General features: G+C 56.5%; 1 pseudogene across 1 annotated transcript; it reads right to left on the reverse strand.

Moving 5' to 3' along the window:
• Nucleotides 1-10,206: 10,206 nt before the first annotated feature.
• Nucleotides 10,207-15,342, reverse strand: LOC309605926 (glutathione S-transferase Mu 1 pseudogene; annotated as a pseudogene). Its single transcript has one exon. The product of its transcript is annotated as a glutathione S-transferase Mu 1 pseudogene (transcript).
• Between the last annotated feature and the right edge of the window lie 316 nt (nt 15,343-15,658).

Below are 15,658 nucleotides of genomic sequence, written 5' to 3' on the forward strand. Positions count from 1 at the left end.
AAGTGGGGTGGACAGAGAGCCAGAAGCCACGGAAGCCAAGTCACACTTGTCACCAAGGGCGAGGGGAGCAGCAACAGGTTTCACAGTCACGTTCCCGAGGAGCGATGTGTCCTCCCTTGTTAGTTCCAGGCACGTGGTCGGTGCTCATGAGACACTTGTGCACAACTGGACTGGAGAATTCACAAATAAAAGGGTCTAAAGCCAGAAACATCCACTCCTCCCACCTGTGTCAGACTGACTCAGGGTTCAGCCCGAGGTGTGCACGGCAGGCTGGCCCCCGTGCCCGAGTCTCACACCTTCCAGGGGGAGCTCACGCCCAGCTCTGCATTTCTCCTTGATTGCGCTGTTCCCTGGTATTTTTAGCTTGGCTTCTTAGCAGTTCCTCAGATGCTTCAAGATGCTCACGGGTACGTCTCGAGAACTACATAGTACAAAACTGGGGAGCTCTCCCAAGACCCGCCCACTGCATCTTTATTCCACAGTCCCACCTACGAAGGTCTCTGTCTTGTTCTCCTGCCAGTTTTCCTCTCTGACGGGCTTGGGTGCCAGAAGCCCAGGCTGGATCGACCCTATAAATCAACCTGAACTTTGGCATGAAATAAAAGAGAAAGCTTTTAAAGATATTACTTTTCTGTCATTAGGCAAAGAGTCAGTTCTCCAATGGACTGACAACCTTCATTTGACTTTCAGGGGCTAAGCAGATGGCTTATGAGCAAGGAAGTTCTCATATGTCAACTTCAACAAGGGAAGCAAGGCCACAGGGAGATCAGATTTGCCTATTTGACACCCAGTGAAAAATACATAAGGGTACGTATAAGGTGGGACCCCCTTTCTCTCTTTACTGCAAAGGTTTAGGAAAGATGGCAGCAAAACCAATGAAAGTTAAATGGAAAGACTTTACTGATGTTAGGATGGCACATCCTGTCTTAGAGATTTAGAAGCGTCTGGATCACCTTCTGCATACCAAGCTTAAAAACACTTTCCCTTATAAGAAGTTTAGGAAGAGGAGAGATGACTTTAAAGCAATTACATCTAAAGGTGAGGGCAGGGTGAACTACAGGTGAGTTGGGGTAGGGGGAGAACCTTGAGGAAGCCCTTGGTCACCTCTGGATTTCAGGTTCCTCTTCTCGTAAAGGAGTCAAGGTGAAAATCACGAAGACCTCTTCAGCCTCTAACACTGCGTCATTCTGGAGATCTCACCCAGCTTGAGAAGAATTTGATTCTAAATGGTGAGTCCTGGGGTTTATAAGTTTCCACCACTGGTAACTGGCAAGTCAGTTTCTCAGTCATTCGTAGTGGAGTCTTGGACGCCTCTGATGTCACAAAGAAGAGGGAATCGTGGCCAGGCAGAATCCAGCTCTCAGAAAACCTGCACTGACAGGGGCTGTGGGGCCAGTAGTCTTCTAATTAAATGAAGACCTTTTCACTTGGCAGGGGTTAGTGAGGAGGATGGGGGCTGGGGAGACAGAGGCAAGAAACTAGGAGAGGAGAACCAAGACCTTCTTTTGAGAAAGCTGACCCCTTTGGGGACTTGGAGGGGAGGGGAGGGGACCAAGGAAGAGAAAAGATTATGTCAGAGGAGAACATGCAATATTTATTCCTGCTCCTGGACAAATCGCAGGTGCCCTATCATGATACTTCTGCCCGGATCTTCACCGTGCATTTAGACACGGGGCAGGTGGCAGAGAGGGCAGACCCACTCAGCAGCAGTCACTCGGCCTAGAAGCGTGGCAGGGTCTTAAGACAGCTGTTCTCTGTTCAAGCCTTTGTGCCAAGTGCCTGTTCTGCGTTGCCCTCATCATCTGGAAAACCCACCTCTGTGTTCTTGGAGCAGATCCATCGGTCCTGGCTGAGTGGACAGCCTGCTCAGAGAGCACAGTGGTTGGCTTCTACACAGGCGTCTGCCCTTACTTACGAGGACTCCCGCTCTTTCCCTCTGTGAAATCATAGGCGTCCAACAGGCAAATGTGCCCCCCCTGCGGCCCCTTCTCCTTCCTCTGGTCAAGCCTTCTCTTGCTGAAGTTAAGGAAGAAGAACTGCTAAGCTCGTAAGCCATCTTGTTGGCCCCCGAGGTCACGTGATGGGGTAAGTACCTCGCGATGAGATGCCCCCTGTTGACGGAGGCTGTTGTCACCACACGCTCTTTGAGCATCTTCGTCATCTTGGACTAAGTTGCCACAGAAAAGACATCCCCGCCTCTCGCCACCTGGAACAGACATCTTGCTTCTGTCTGTTTTATTGGTTGCTGTCTTATTCCCTTCCTTGCTTCAAAAAAATCTTTCCTCCCTTGCTGGTGTCTTAATTCCCCTCTCCTTTGACTGTAATTTCGGCAGCTCTGCTATTTAGCTCCGTGGTGTCATAGCAGACAGTTGGTGGGGAAGGAACTGTGCTAAGTGACAGAGCGTCAAAACCCAGGACTGGCTCTGGGTGGTTAGAAAGCCTTCTTCAAAGCTCGCTGCCATTTCATAGCTGTGCAAGGACTTCCCTTTGGCGAGAGAAGAGAAAGCAGCCTTAATCCACTACTTTCCACTCCTACACGTCTAACACACCCCCCCCAGGCGGTGTCCAGTGGGCCTTTACTGCCCACAGGACGTGGCCGTGACCATATTCCTCCCCTGGTGGAAGGAGACATGGCAGCGGGGCGGGGGGGGGGGCAGTATGGGGGGGGTTGGTGTGGCCATCCTGCTCCAGAGCCCAGAGGGCCCAGCACTGCACTTTGGAACTTGGAGAGGCTGCCTTCTCCTCTGTAGCCTCAGCCTTCTGACCCATAGCTAAGGTCACAGAACCATCCAGAAACCACTGCCTTGGTCCACACACCAAAAGGACTCAGGATGTGGTAGAAAAAAAATGAGCCTGGAGTCAGTGTTCCAGCCCGACTCTGTCGCTGCTGACGGACCGTGGGCAAGATGCAAAGTGAGAGCCAAATGATGAGAGGTGTCGGCCTGCCAGTCTCACACACCTGTTAGAGGATTTTAAAGAGAAATATTACAGCTTATGCTGTGCAGGTCTGTGAGGAAGTTGGCCTGGGACTTTAAGACCCCTATGTTTTGACAGTTCACAATTCTAATTCTTTAATAAACTCATAAACCCTGAAGCTGGGGTTATAATCATCAGCAATTAGAAAACCAGCCATTTATTGAACACCTACTGTGTGTATCACTCTGCTCTTTCCCTTGAAAGGCTTGAAATGCAGACGGGCTATATTTTTTTTTAAAGTCACTGAAATACATGCTAGCATATGCTGAGTGACAAACGACAGCATTGTGAAAGCAGAACGTCCCCCTGGGTCCCGAGGAGGAAGCAGTTACCCAGAATGCCCCAGTGACACGTCTGCCCAGCCCAGCCCCCTACACAACCTTCACCGGTTTCCCCCTCGGCCAGGAGAAGCCAAGCACAGTGGATTATTGGGCGGATGTTTTAAACTCCAGGTTTTTCGGCTCAAGGACACAGCGGGTGGTCCCAGGCCCTGCCGTCCATGACAGCATCTGTCTGGCCAGCCCTGCGGTTTGGGAGCAGAGCTAACAGGAGGTGCCCGTGGTGGCCCCTGGAGAAGGCACACTGCTGTGGGCTGTGTTCATCCTTCTCAGATGGGGAGCACCAGGCAACAGGAGACACGGCACCGTTTGGATCTAATCCGTCCCCCGGCCGGGACCCAAGTCTTTGCATTCCCCTGGGTTCGTAAACTGTCAAGAATTTTCCTCCGCATTTCAGAGGTGAGGAAACTACAGCTCGGAGTGCAGAATGCCGTTCACCCAGGTTTCAAATCCATGAGAGCAGCGCCTCGCTGACAGGACTGCTCGGTAAGGCCCAGTGTCCGGGCGGACTCTGAGATGAAGCCTCCCTGGCCGGCCCTGCTGTCATCCCCCGCCCACTGCCGCCCAAGAGTGGGACTGAGCCCAAGCACAGCAGGCACACTGAGCTGGGGCGGCGGCTTGCAGGGGGGAGACCTCTCCCTCGGGAGCCAGTTACTCTTTTGCTGCTGGGTTTATGTTTTTGGAATAAATCACTGGTGTAATAATAGAAATGAAGGCGCTGGAGTGAAACATCGTGACAGAAGAGCTCCCACTGGCATCTCGATCAGTTGTGGGTTTCTTGCCCTGATGTCCTCCTGCCCAGCGGTAGAGGGATCCCGCCCAGCAAAGGGGGGCAAGCTCCCTTCTTCCCCTCCAGCCCCATCTCCGGGGTGGGCTCTCTCCCCGCCCCTAACCTGCCTTCTTGGGAGGAGGCCTTGGTGCCCACGAACCGTATTTGTTTCTGTTTGGGTTTCTAGAGTGGTCTAGGGGGAGAGGGCGGTTCTGGGGCTGGAAGGGACTTGAGAGACCATGGTGTCCAATTTTCTCATTTTCCATGAGTTCAGGGTCAGTGACTTGCCCCGGGTCCACACCTGTATCTGACTTTCCTGCTGGGGGGACATTTCCACCATGACACTCTCCCCTCGGTGAGGAGAGGAGAGATTTCCAGTGAGTTCCAGGCAGCTGGACACCCGCCTGGCGCTCTCCCTTTTGCGTTTTCCCTTCCCTCACGCCCTTCCCCTAGTTGACCCCCAGTGGTCCAGCCAAGCACCACCTTCTCCGGGAGCTTCCTGCTCCCCAGGTTGACTTGACTATCCCTCTTTTTTGTTTTTAAACTCCTTTTGCCTGTGTCCATTATGGCCAAACATGGGCCATCACGCTGCAGTGAAGCCATTGATTTACCTGGCGGCTTCCTCACTCACCTGAGCACTGCTCGAGGGCAGAGACCCGGTTGTAGCATGGTGCCCAGCACATAGCAAGGGTGCAAAAGACGTTTGCTGAGTGTGTGCAGAAGAGCTCACGTGGCCAGCAGGAGTCTGGTCTGCAGAGAGGTGGGCGCCCCTCCCCGGGCAGGAGCGAGGCTTGGAGAGCGCGTCTGGTGGGGACAGAGCAGCTGCGCCCGGAGCAGCACGTGGAGAGGAGGAGGAGGTGGGGGGCGCGCTCGGGATCAGCTGTGGGAGTGAGACGATGACGAGTCCAAGTGTAAGGAAGTGACGGCATCGCCGGGAAGGCCACGAGCCCCCCTGGAGGCAGGAGAGATCAAGGAGGTGGGAGGCACATAGGCTGCAGCAGAGACCGGGGGACTTGCTCCGAGCGTTGGTTCCTGCAGAGTCAGGAGGCTTATCCAGGCTGAAACCCCAGAGGGTCCAGCACCCCCCGCGCTCCACCGCCGAGGCGGTCAGGCCAGGCGGACCTCAGGACTCCCGTGACACTTAGTGCCAGGCACGGGATGCCTGAAAGGGGTCGAGGTTACACGGGGTTGCCACTCCACCCCCAGAGCTGTGCCACCACGTCATGCTGGACGGGACGGCCTCTGCGGTGGCAGGAAGGCCCAGGCCTCTGATGACCTGAGCGTAGTCGTGCAGGAGCCGACGAGCAGGAGCTCCTAAACAAACCGATTCGTCTCGCCAGGTGTCGGCTGCCTCACCTGGACTCCCAAGTGTGTACCCTGAAGCTACCTGCCCCTCTGGCTCCCCACGGAGCGCCATCCTGGGCCCCACCCCTCTGTCCTGTCCCCTCCCCCCACCCCGCGGGGACAGACTCTGCATCTTAAATGCCTTGTGGTCACAGACTCAGCAAAGTTTTGCTTGTGGCAGAAATTCACAGGAGGACCAAGACCCAACATCCAACTAGAGGATGGACAGGGGAAATCCTTCTAGCATGGGGGACGTGTGCGGAGTGACGGCCTGGGACTGACAGCTGGAGGGGACGGAGACAAGCCAGCTTGTCTTCCTGCCCCTTCCTGCTGCTCCTGTGGAGGGCGGGCACTGGGATAGCCCCCCATTCAGGCCCCTCCCCTTCTTGGCACAGTGGCAGGAGCGGCTGGTTGACCCCTCGTCGGAGAAGCCACCTTCCCCTAGAAGAGCCCACCCAGCTCTGTAACCCCCCCTTTTCACTCTGCTCCTCCCGTGTTAGCAGCTCAATCTACACGCTGATGGTTGTTGGCCTGGCCTTCAATGGCAAGAGGCTGCAGCCCACACGTGCCAAGTGAGGAGGAAGTTTCCCAGGAGCATTTTCTGCTGCTCTGAGGCCAGGGGAGGCCGGGGCGTGTGTGAGGAGCTGGACTTTGGGAGAAGCACTGGGCTTCTGGGGGCAGAGAACGATGCTTCAAGGGCATCAGGCCCCTCCCACCGGCAGGTGTAAGAACCAGGATCTTGGTGACTTGGCTCCCAATCTGATGGTTAAGTCGTCCTGATTGTAGAGCTCTTGTGTCTGTGGGGCTGTTCTGGATGCATTCTGCATCCAGAATTCAGACAGGCCCGAAGGCCAGACCTGCCAAGGAAAAATGGACTTTGCTCTTCCCAAGGTCATAATAAACACTGGGAAACAGAAGGAAAGCTGGGTGTGAGTGGCTCACACTGGCTAAACAGGCCGGCTCATGGCAACGGTGCCCAGAACGGTCAGGCAGTCGGGGTGGTCAGAGCAGGAGGGAGCCCACGGACACCAGGATGGAGGCAGCATCTTGGCGGGAGCCCCAGCACAGCCCTGGCCCCCTCGGGTGGGTGTCCTCAGCTGTGATCTTACAGGGGCTCTGGGGCTGCCGGATGGTCCGCTGGTCTGGGATCGCCCTGCAGGCTCTGGCCAATGCCTCCTAGAGGTTAACGTGGTGACATCCCTAACTTTGTACCTTTGCACCTCATGTCAACCATCCCGTGTTTGCATTCTGGCAGCCACTTGAAGTCCCATCCTTGTTCTTCTCACCGGTCAAGGATTCTTCCTTCTCCTTTGGGATGAAGAAAAGTTGGAAGGACTTCCCTGGTGGCACAGTGGATAAGACTCTGCGCTCCCAATGCAGGGGGCCTGGGTTCGATTCCTGGTCAGGGAACTAGATCCCACATGCATGCTGCAACTAAGAGTTCACGTGCCACATCTAAGGAGCCTGCAAGCCGCAACTAAGACCCGGTACAACCATAAATAAATAAATAAATATAAAAAGCTTACTAAAAGAAAAGAAAAGTTGGAAAAGAATTAGACTCTCTTTCAAGGCATATGTTTGGTGTCACCCTGGCCTGAGATGGAGCATTTGACGAACCCTCCAAGGTCTAGTATCTTGATTATTTATGAAAATGGTATCTTGATCATTCTACACTGAATGTTCACACTTTCCCAACTTCTAGTTTCTAAGACTCCGAACCCAAGACAGAAGGGGTACCATCTAGGTCTCCTCAGAAGCCAATGAGGCATTTTCAAGATACGTGCACCTTTGGTACCTTCCCAAAGGCGGTTGCCAATAATAAAACGGCCTCTTTCGTTAAATATTTATTGTGTTTTTTAGCGCAATTTGCATCATTGTGTCACCCAACTTACTGTTCCACTGTGACCACTGTAAACCTGGTCCCCTTGGTCAGGATTTCTTCCTTGTCTTTGGAGCAGAGGCGAGAAACTGATGAAAAGTTACCTTCTTCATTTAGGGCAGCTGCTCAGTGATGCCCTGCCCGCCTCTGCTGCTACAGTCTGGTCCCCACAATCCCTATGAGCAGGAATTCTATTCTCTTCTTACGGGTGAGGAAACAGCCTCAGAGAGGTGGGGTCACCTGAGCAGAGCTAGGGAGTCCAAACTGGGTTCATGGCCAGGTCCCTTAACTGGACAGCCTGCCAGCCTCTCCCATCAGGGCCGTCCCCAAACCCCTCACTTTGCTGGTGTGGGCATATCACTGCTTTGCCTGGCCAGGGCCCTGGCAGTGTCCACCCTGGACCCTGGGCTCCGCCCCTAATTCTCAGAAAAGACCCCAACCTCCTCACATTACCACTGGAAAATTAAAGAAAAAAAAAAAAAACCTTTGATTCAGAATCAGAAGCTCATCAGCTTAAAAAACGCTGCTTTTTAAAGTGCCTCTGAATCACTCACCTTTTCAGCAAGCCTCCCCCTCCAGCCTGCGAGCGGGGCAGGCGAGGCGGGGAACAGAGCAGCCACGAGGAAGCGGTGGCCCCGAGTCGGCGATGACGCCCAGGCGTTCTCCTCCGGGGATTAATCACCTCCGATTACAGCTGCTGACTGAGAGCGAGTCACTCACGGCGTCACCTCCTTTGTCTGACCCTCGCCTCCCTGCCATCCGGCTGCTTGTTTGTCCACGATGCTGGAGCGTGCTGTGCTTGCTGGCACCCCCGAAAGGAAGCCCGGCAGACAAGTGACTCAGGAATCAGGACCCACCAGCCTCCCCCTCACCATCTGCTCTCAACACCGTGCGCCTCTGGGGCAAGAAGAGGGGCCGTGAGATTGCTCCCCCAGAGCCCGCAGATGACTGACCCCTCTGCTCGCGGATCGGATGGTACCCTGTGCTTCTCCCCAGCAGTGGCAAATAAAGCCATCATTTCCCCATCACCCTCTGCGAGGATGCCAACAGCCCACCCGGCCTGGGGGCGTTCCAGGGCTCACCCGCAGCTCCCCTCACCTCCCTCTCCAGCCCCCCTACCACCTGCCAGCGAAGCCCGGGGCGGCTGGGCCCCTGCTGCCTTCCTGCTCCCTCGGAATCGCCGAGCTTCCTCGCTCTGGCCGCTGATGCAGGCACATGGCGCCCAGAGGCACCGTGCCACCGGCCTGCCCAGGGGCACCCGCCCAGGGACCCCAGCCCGGGCTCTCTGCCCTGACCCACAGGCATGGGCGCATCTCTGTAGCACAATCTACAAGGACTCCCTGAGGTCGCTTCCTTTGACCGGCGCATAGCCAACAGTGACTCTACACAGTGTCCCCCAAGAAAATAGGGTACACTGTGACCCCTGCTCCTGGGAGACAGGGAAACCCAGCTCCAGGAGCCCATGCACCTGTCCCACCTCGGTGATGTGGTACTAAGTGTGGAACAGTGACTCCGCGTGTCGTGGTCCGGCCCTGGCGAGATGACATGGAGCACCCCGAACACCTTCTCGGGGCGCCTGAGTGCCAGAACCGGACGGAATGTGGCTGGACCCTGCTCTGCCTCTGCTTCGTTTGGTGGTAGGGGCTGCTCTAAGCGCTTTTCAAATGTCGTGCTGCCTCTTTTAACTCCTTTGGGGTGGGACTCAGGATCCTCGGTGTGTGGCTGGGAGAGCAGAGACCGGGCCCCGAGCTCACAGGCTGGGGTGAGGCTGGGGCGCCCTGGTCCACGTCCCCTCGCTCCTCCGACACCTAACTGCATCGACTTGGCAGATGGCTTACTTCTTTGTTGCTTCAATATTCTCCTCTCTAAACAGCAGTGGTGAGGGAACGTCCTCCCCTGGTGTGAGGGTTGATGGGACCCTGTGGAGAGGGTGTGTAAGACGCGGAGCTCAGGGCCTGGGCGCAGCAAACACGTGTGGTTTACACGGCTGACCTCGGGGCAGAGCTGCGAGGCGGAGGAGGGCGGGAAGGACGGAACGTTCAGGATGGTCAGGAGAGACACCCCACCCCCTATTCCCAGAGGTGCCCAGTGGGGCAGATGGGAGGTTTCAGGCCCTGTGGGGGTCCCCAGGTAGCACGCCGTCTGTCCCTACCCTGCCGCGCTCAGCCCTTCCTCTGCGCGCACCTCCCAAGCCTGTGGATCAACCAGGCCCTGAGATAATTCTGATTCTGAAAGCAAAAGCCTCCGTAATTGCGGCTCTTACCTACTGGGGATCTTAGTCTTCTTTGAGAGTTGGATAAAAACTATAAACTCTTTCTCAGAAAACTCCACATACACAGAGATACACAAACGTGTTCTTAGAAATCAGGGGTGATCATCTGACCCCAAGATTTCGAGCTGCTTTTCCATGTAGTCAGGAAGGATCCCGGGGCCGTGGCAGCAAAGCTGGCCGTGGCTTTCCCCTCCCAAGCTCATAAGCACCTCGGCTCTGCCGGCCATGCACTTCCTGGCTCCCCCCGAGAGCATCCCTGGACAGTGCCCCACCCCCACGCCCAGCCGCCAGTGCAGAAGCTGCAGCGGTGGTTGCGATGGCGCTGGTGACGGCAGTTGCTAAGGAGCCAGGAGGCTGGGTGGGGGAGGTGAGTGGGCAGCAGCCCAGCAGAGCTGCCCCTTATGCAGGTCTGAGCGCCTCGGGCCCTGGAAACGGTGCTCCCAGCTGGCTGCCATGGCAACTGGCAGGCTTGGGAAGCTATTCATCGGGGTCTGGACAGATTTCTCCAGCTCCCCCTGTTCTTTCTTCTCCCTAAGTGGCTGACTGCGGTGTGAACGGGTCTGCCGGATGCGGGCCAGGGGCACAGAGGGCAAAGGGCTGGTCACACACCCCACACGGCAGGCTCCCTGGGAGCCCAAGTGACTGGTGACGGGCCTGCGCCAGCTCCCAAGCGGAGGCCCAACCCCAGAAGCAGGATGCTCATCCCTCTTCCAGGGGCCCCGGCCCCCTCCTGCCGGGGACCGCTGGCTCCTGGCCCAAGGAGTCACCCTAGGAGGGAGACCTACCTGCTGTGCCCCAGGTGAGCCAGCGGCCAGGTGGGATGGATCTCTTCCAGCAGGGCCACTCAGAAGATGCGGGGACCACGGAGGGTCAGGCTGACAGGAGGCGTCAAGAGATCAGGACTTGATGGCACTGGGTCTGATTTAAGCGAGACAAAGGGACAGATGAGGTCAGAGGTTAGTGAAGTACCGTGTCAGGCCACCAGTCACTGGTCTGGTTGTCGGGCCACTTAACACCACCATCACCTGAAGCACTGTCCAGTCATCCCCACTGGGTGGTGATTAAATGGTATGCCTCTCGCAGCTTGCTCTTGGAGGCTGCCTTCCGAGTGAGCCATCGTCCTCCTTTTGAGACAAGAGAGCTGGCCTTAGGGATGTCAAGCCACCTGCCCACGTCGTGCAGCCAGAAGGTAATAAAGCTGAGATTTGAACTGACGTCTGTCTGCCTGCAGATCCATCTCTTACTGATGTGCCAGCAGGTGGCAGAGGGACCAAGGCTGCGAGGCTATGACCTGTTCACCTCTCCAGACAAGAGCAGGCCCCTCTGAGCTGGTCTGGGGTTCAGGGCCCTCGCGGCCAAAGTGCCCCCTCGCTGTGCATTGGTGACGTGTGGCTTTATTTTTATTTTTTATTTTTTTTAACAGAAAGAAACAGGTCCTCTTTTATAATTTTTTTTTAATTAATTGATTTATATATTTATTTTCTTTTGGCTGTGTTGGGTCTTTGTTTCTGTGCGAGGGCTCTCTCCAGTTGCGGCAAGTGGGGGCCACTCTTCATCGCGGTGCGCGGGCCTCTCACTATCGTGGCCTCTCTTGTTGCGGAGCACAGGCTCCAGACGTGCAGGCTCAGTAGTTGTGGCTCACGGGCCTAGTTACTCCACGGCATGTGGGATCTTCCCAGACCAGGGCTCGAACCCGTGTCCCCTGCATTGACAGGCAGATTCTCAACCACTGTGCCACCAGGGAAGCCCTGACATGTGGCTTTAGACCAACAGTTACATTTCTCCTGAACCCCGGGATCTGCTGTGCGATCACTTGGCATCATTGTCTTTAAGACACGTGTCCGAGAGTCTGTGACCAGGTCTCTGGTGCCTGGTGGTGACTCCAGGAAGCTCCACAGGAAGAAGATCCTGGACAGGAGTCACTGGACCCCCCGCTGCCAGAACAACTGGGGCACCTGGAGGACGTCACCTGGTCTCTGCTCTCAGAAGCTTGGAGGGCAAAGCGAGGACACTGGGCTGGCTGGGATCATGAGAGGAAGGGAACTAGCAGTTAGAAGCACCTACTACGCTCCAGGGATTCTAGTACATTTATTGTTGAATCTTTTTTTTTTTTTCCTGCAGGTATGATTAAAGCTTTACTGGGGTCCAGACAGGGCTGGGCCGGAACCACACCGGGAAGCAGGGCCTGCACACCAGGCCAGTTCCGGTCTTCAGGGCAGGGCTAGGAGCTCAGAGCGAGCTCTGTGGGCCAGGGTTCTTGCTGGGCTCCTCATAGCAGAAGCAACCATGGAAGGGAAGGGTCATCTGGTTGTCTTTAGTGCAGGAGGAACAATGTGGGGCGGGGAGGAACTTTGCTGAAGAAAAGTGGGGACTGAAGCTTTAAAGGATAGATGAAAAGGGAGTTGGGAGGGAGATAAGGGGGCCAAGAAGGCATCTAAAGTGAATAGAAGGAGAAAGAAAAAGACAGATGGTTCTGGGTGCAGGGAAATCCAGCTGTTTTGCAGGGCACCATCTCCTGGTTACAGGGCACTACTTGTTGCCCCACATAGCAATCTTCAGAAACAGAGGGCCTGGAAGCAAGTGAGTGGACTTCATGTAGGCAGAGGTCTTCTTCAGGCCCTCAAAAGGGGAAATGAAGTCTTTCAGGTTTGGGAATTCATCCAGGCACTCGGGCTCACACGTGCAGCGCACATCAGGATGTTATAGCCAGGACATCCACATAGGTGAGCTTGTTCCCTGCAAACCAAGGCCTCTTCCCCAGAAAACCTGAGAAGAGCCTCATCTTTTCAGGGGTCTCCTTCAGGTATGCAGGCTTCAGTTTCTGAAAGTCAGAGCTGTAGCAGATCCTGGCCATGTACAAGCGGACATCCATAACCTGGTTCTCCAATACGTCCACGCGAATCTTCTCTTGCTCTGTCTCGCCGCAGGTTGTGCTTGCGAAGGACGGCGTTGCTCTGGGTGAGCTCAGGAGCCGCGTCAATTGAGTAGGGCAGATTGGGGAAGTCCAGGCCCAGCTTGGATTTTTCTCTCAGCCGCTGGCTTCTGTCACAGTCGGGAGCGTCCCCCATCGTGTACTTCTTCTCCTCATGGTTCGAGCCTGTGTACTCTGGGAGCAGGCGGGCGGCGTGCACCAGCCCGCGGATGTCCCAGTAGCCCAGGATCATGGGCGTGGTGCTGGTTTCTGTGCTCTGAGTGGAGGTGCTTCACAGGAGCTGGGCTGGAACCGTATTGTTGAATCTTCACTCGAACCCTTTAAGGTTGGTAGTGCTGCCCGTGTTATGGAGAGAGCTCAGAGAGGACGGCGATGTGACCCAGAGCAGCAGGACCTCAGCCCGGATTTAACTGCCTCCAAGTCTGTCAGCTTTCTGTTCTATTCTCTGACCTCCCACAAGCAGGGGCTGCTCCTCGGGCCTGTGGACACCAGGGAGCCCCGATTCAGCCTCTTAGCTGGGAGCCTACATAGCCTTCTTCCTCCTCGGGCCCCATCACCACATGGCAGATGGGCATCCTTCATCCTCCAGCTACTTTTATTTCTCTTTCCGTTCTTCTTACCCTCCTGGCTCCATCCAAGCAGGAGACCAGGAGGCACAGCCAACAAGCAGAAGCCAGAGCAAGGCTCTCACCCCATCCCCCTCTCCGACCACAGCAGAGGTGGAGACTGGGGTCCTCACCAAGCCTGAGTACAAAGGAGGGTCATCGGGGAAGCCTGGAGACGGGGTCTCTGCCCCAAGCTGCAGGCTGTGCATCTCCAAACTTTCCTCTGTATCTCTGCTTCCTTGGGAAGCCCTCACATCTGCAGGCCACGGCAGGATCTCAGGGTGTCCTCAGTACCCCTCTCTCGGGGATGGACGCCTTCTGTGCCAGAAGCTGACCAAGCTCAGCCTGTCTCTGGAGTCATGTCCCCTTTTGGAGTTATTTCTTAGGCGGCAGCTTGCAATCGTGGGAAGAGCTCAAGATTGGGGGTCAGAAGATCTTTGTGCTGTTCCCACTTCTGCCACCAACAAGCTGGGTGATCCTGAGCATCTGGGCCTCGGCTTCCTCTCCTGTAGTCTCCGGACTCGCTGGCCCATCCTAACACTCTGCACTGTCCTCCGAGCTCTGCAGCTCCTCGGCCCCCTCCCAACCCAGCGATGCCTCCGCCCCCAGAAGCCAGGTGCCCCTGTCCTATGCAAACCTGCCAAAATGCAAAGCGTGCAAGGCATTTGGTTTGTTGGTGCTATGATTTCTTTTGAGGCAGGAAGTCGTATTTAAATTGTGCCCCAGTCAGCACAAAAGCCGGGAAGCTCGGGCCTTCTGCACAACGGATTATATAAAGCAGCTCAGCTCTCTCCTCTTTGTCCCTGCTCTTTCCCAGTCACTCAGTCAAGTAACCTGTATTAAGTGGACGTGTCCGCGAGGCTGGGTGCAGACGTGTGATCCAAGCCGACAAGGGCTCTCGGGAGGACTTGTGGTTCCCCAAGAATACAGCACAGACCGCGGAAGGACAAAGAGTTCCTCAGTGCCTCTGCTGTTTCCCGCACCAATGGTATTTGTCAGTTTTACAGTGAGATCATGTTTTCTGTGCCCACCTCCTGCCTTCTCATCCAGGCAGGAGATCAGGCTTCTCTCTTGCCGGGGCCTCACCTCCGGCCTGGATGGGCTGACCTAGTTCCCGCATCTCTGGCACCAGAGGCGAGGGTCTGAAGATGGTGATGTGCCGGCCGTGCCCGTCCAGGCAGATGACGGGACGCTGACGGAGCTGGCGTAGGCAGTGAGGTCGCCGGCCTCTCCGGAGGCCCCGGGCATCGGTGCTCCTCGCTGAGCCTCCCCGAGGGCAGGGGCTGCCCGTCTTCCCCGTGCGGTGCCGACGCCTCGGCACTCCATGCCTACGTCTCTAGAGCTCTGTGCATGCACCCAATGCTTGCACTCCTGCTTCTTCATTTAATCTTCTCGGCAACGCGGCAACGCAGGATTATTACTGCTGCTTCCTCACAGATAAGGACCTGAGCTCAGAGAGGCTCATGAGCGCCTCAGACCTCACAGCTGGACCAGCCGGGCCGAGCTGGGCTCACTGAGCTCTCCCGGCACCAGCTGCGCCCCGGGGAATCTCCCGGGGGAATCCGAGGGGCCCCAGCTCACTGCTCTCCTAAAACCGACACCACCTGCAGCCCCAGGGCAGGGGGCCCGGAGACCCCGAGCCCAAGCTCTCCCTGCACCTCCTCACACTGCACGGGAGACCAGGGCTCGGGGCACGAGAGCCGGGGGGGGTGTCAGCAGGGAAGGAGGTGTGATGAAAGGGAGCCGCAGGGCGTGACTGCTCCCCCCCACCTGAGGACCACACCGATGGAACCTCTTCGGTGGGACAGAGTGTTTGAAACAGAGTGGGTGTTGAAGGGTTTGTTAGATTTGTTTTTCTTTTCCAGACAGAAATAAAAGAAAGTTTAATAAAACATTAGGACATTGGCCCAGGAGTCCCATGTAAAACCGAGGTAGGCGTCTCGGGGCGGAACCGTCCTCTTTGGGTATCGGAGGCTGGCTGTGTGGGCAGGAGGGGGTGGCGGGAGCCTTCCCTGGAGAAAAGGAGGTCTGCTTGCACCACAGCTGCCCGAGGCCCCACGACCGGCCTCGAGGTGAGTCCGTGTGGCCGGGTGCCCGTCAGCTGGGTGCCAGGGCTCATAAAGAGGGGTGCACGGGCCCCACCCTGGGAGTTTAGCCCAGAGTCAGGAGCTGTGGAGGAGGGATGTGGTCCACTCTGACTGCCCACGGGGTTCATAAAGGAGGGTCGGTCCAGCCACCTTGAGGCTGCACTGGCCACGTTGTCACTGAGAGACGAAGGCCAGGCAGCTTACGAGGAGGTGGTCAGGGGCAAAGAGAGGTGAGGAATGGGAAAGGTGGAAAAGAAAGGGAGCAGAGGTGGGGGCCGGACCCCAAGGATGGGGGAAGACGGGCAGGTGCCATGAAGGTTGGGCAGAGAAAGGAGCCGGAAACCGGGGGGCTGGGGGACCGTGAGCCCCGCCCCGCCTCCCGCGCTTGTGGCCCCGCCGGGCCTGCTTCCCCCCTCCTCCCCGCCCTCCCCCCGGGGGCCGGGGTGCAGCGTCTCA

This window comes from Balaenoptera borealis, assembly GCF_965194805.1.
Source record: "Balaenoptera borealis genome assembly, chromosome: 11".
Classification (NCBI taxonomy): domain Eukaryota; kingdom Metazoa; phylum Chordata; class Mammalia; order Artiodactyla; family Balaenopteridae; genus Balaenoptera; species Balaenoptera borealis.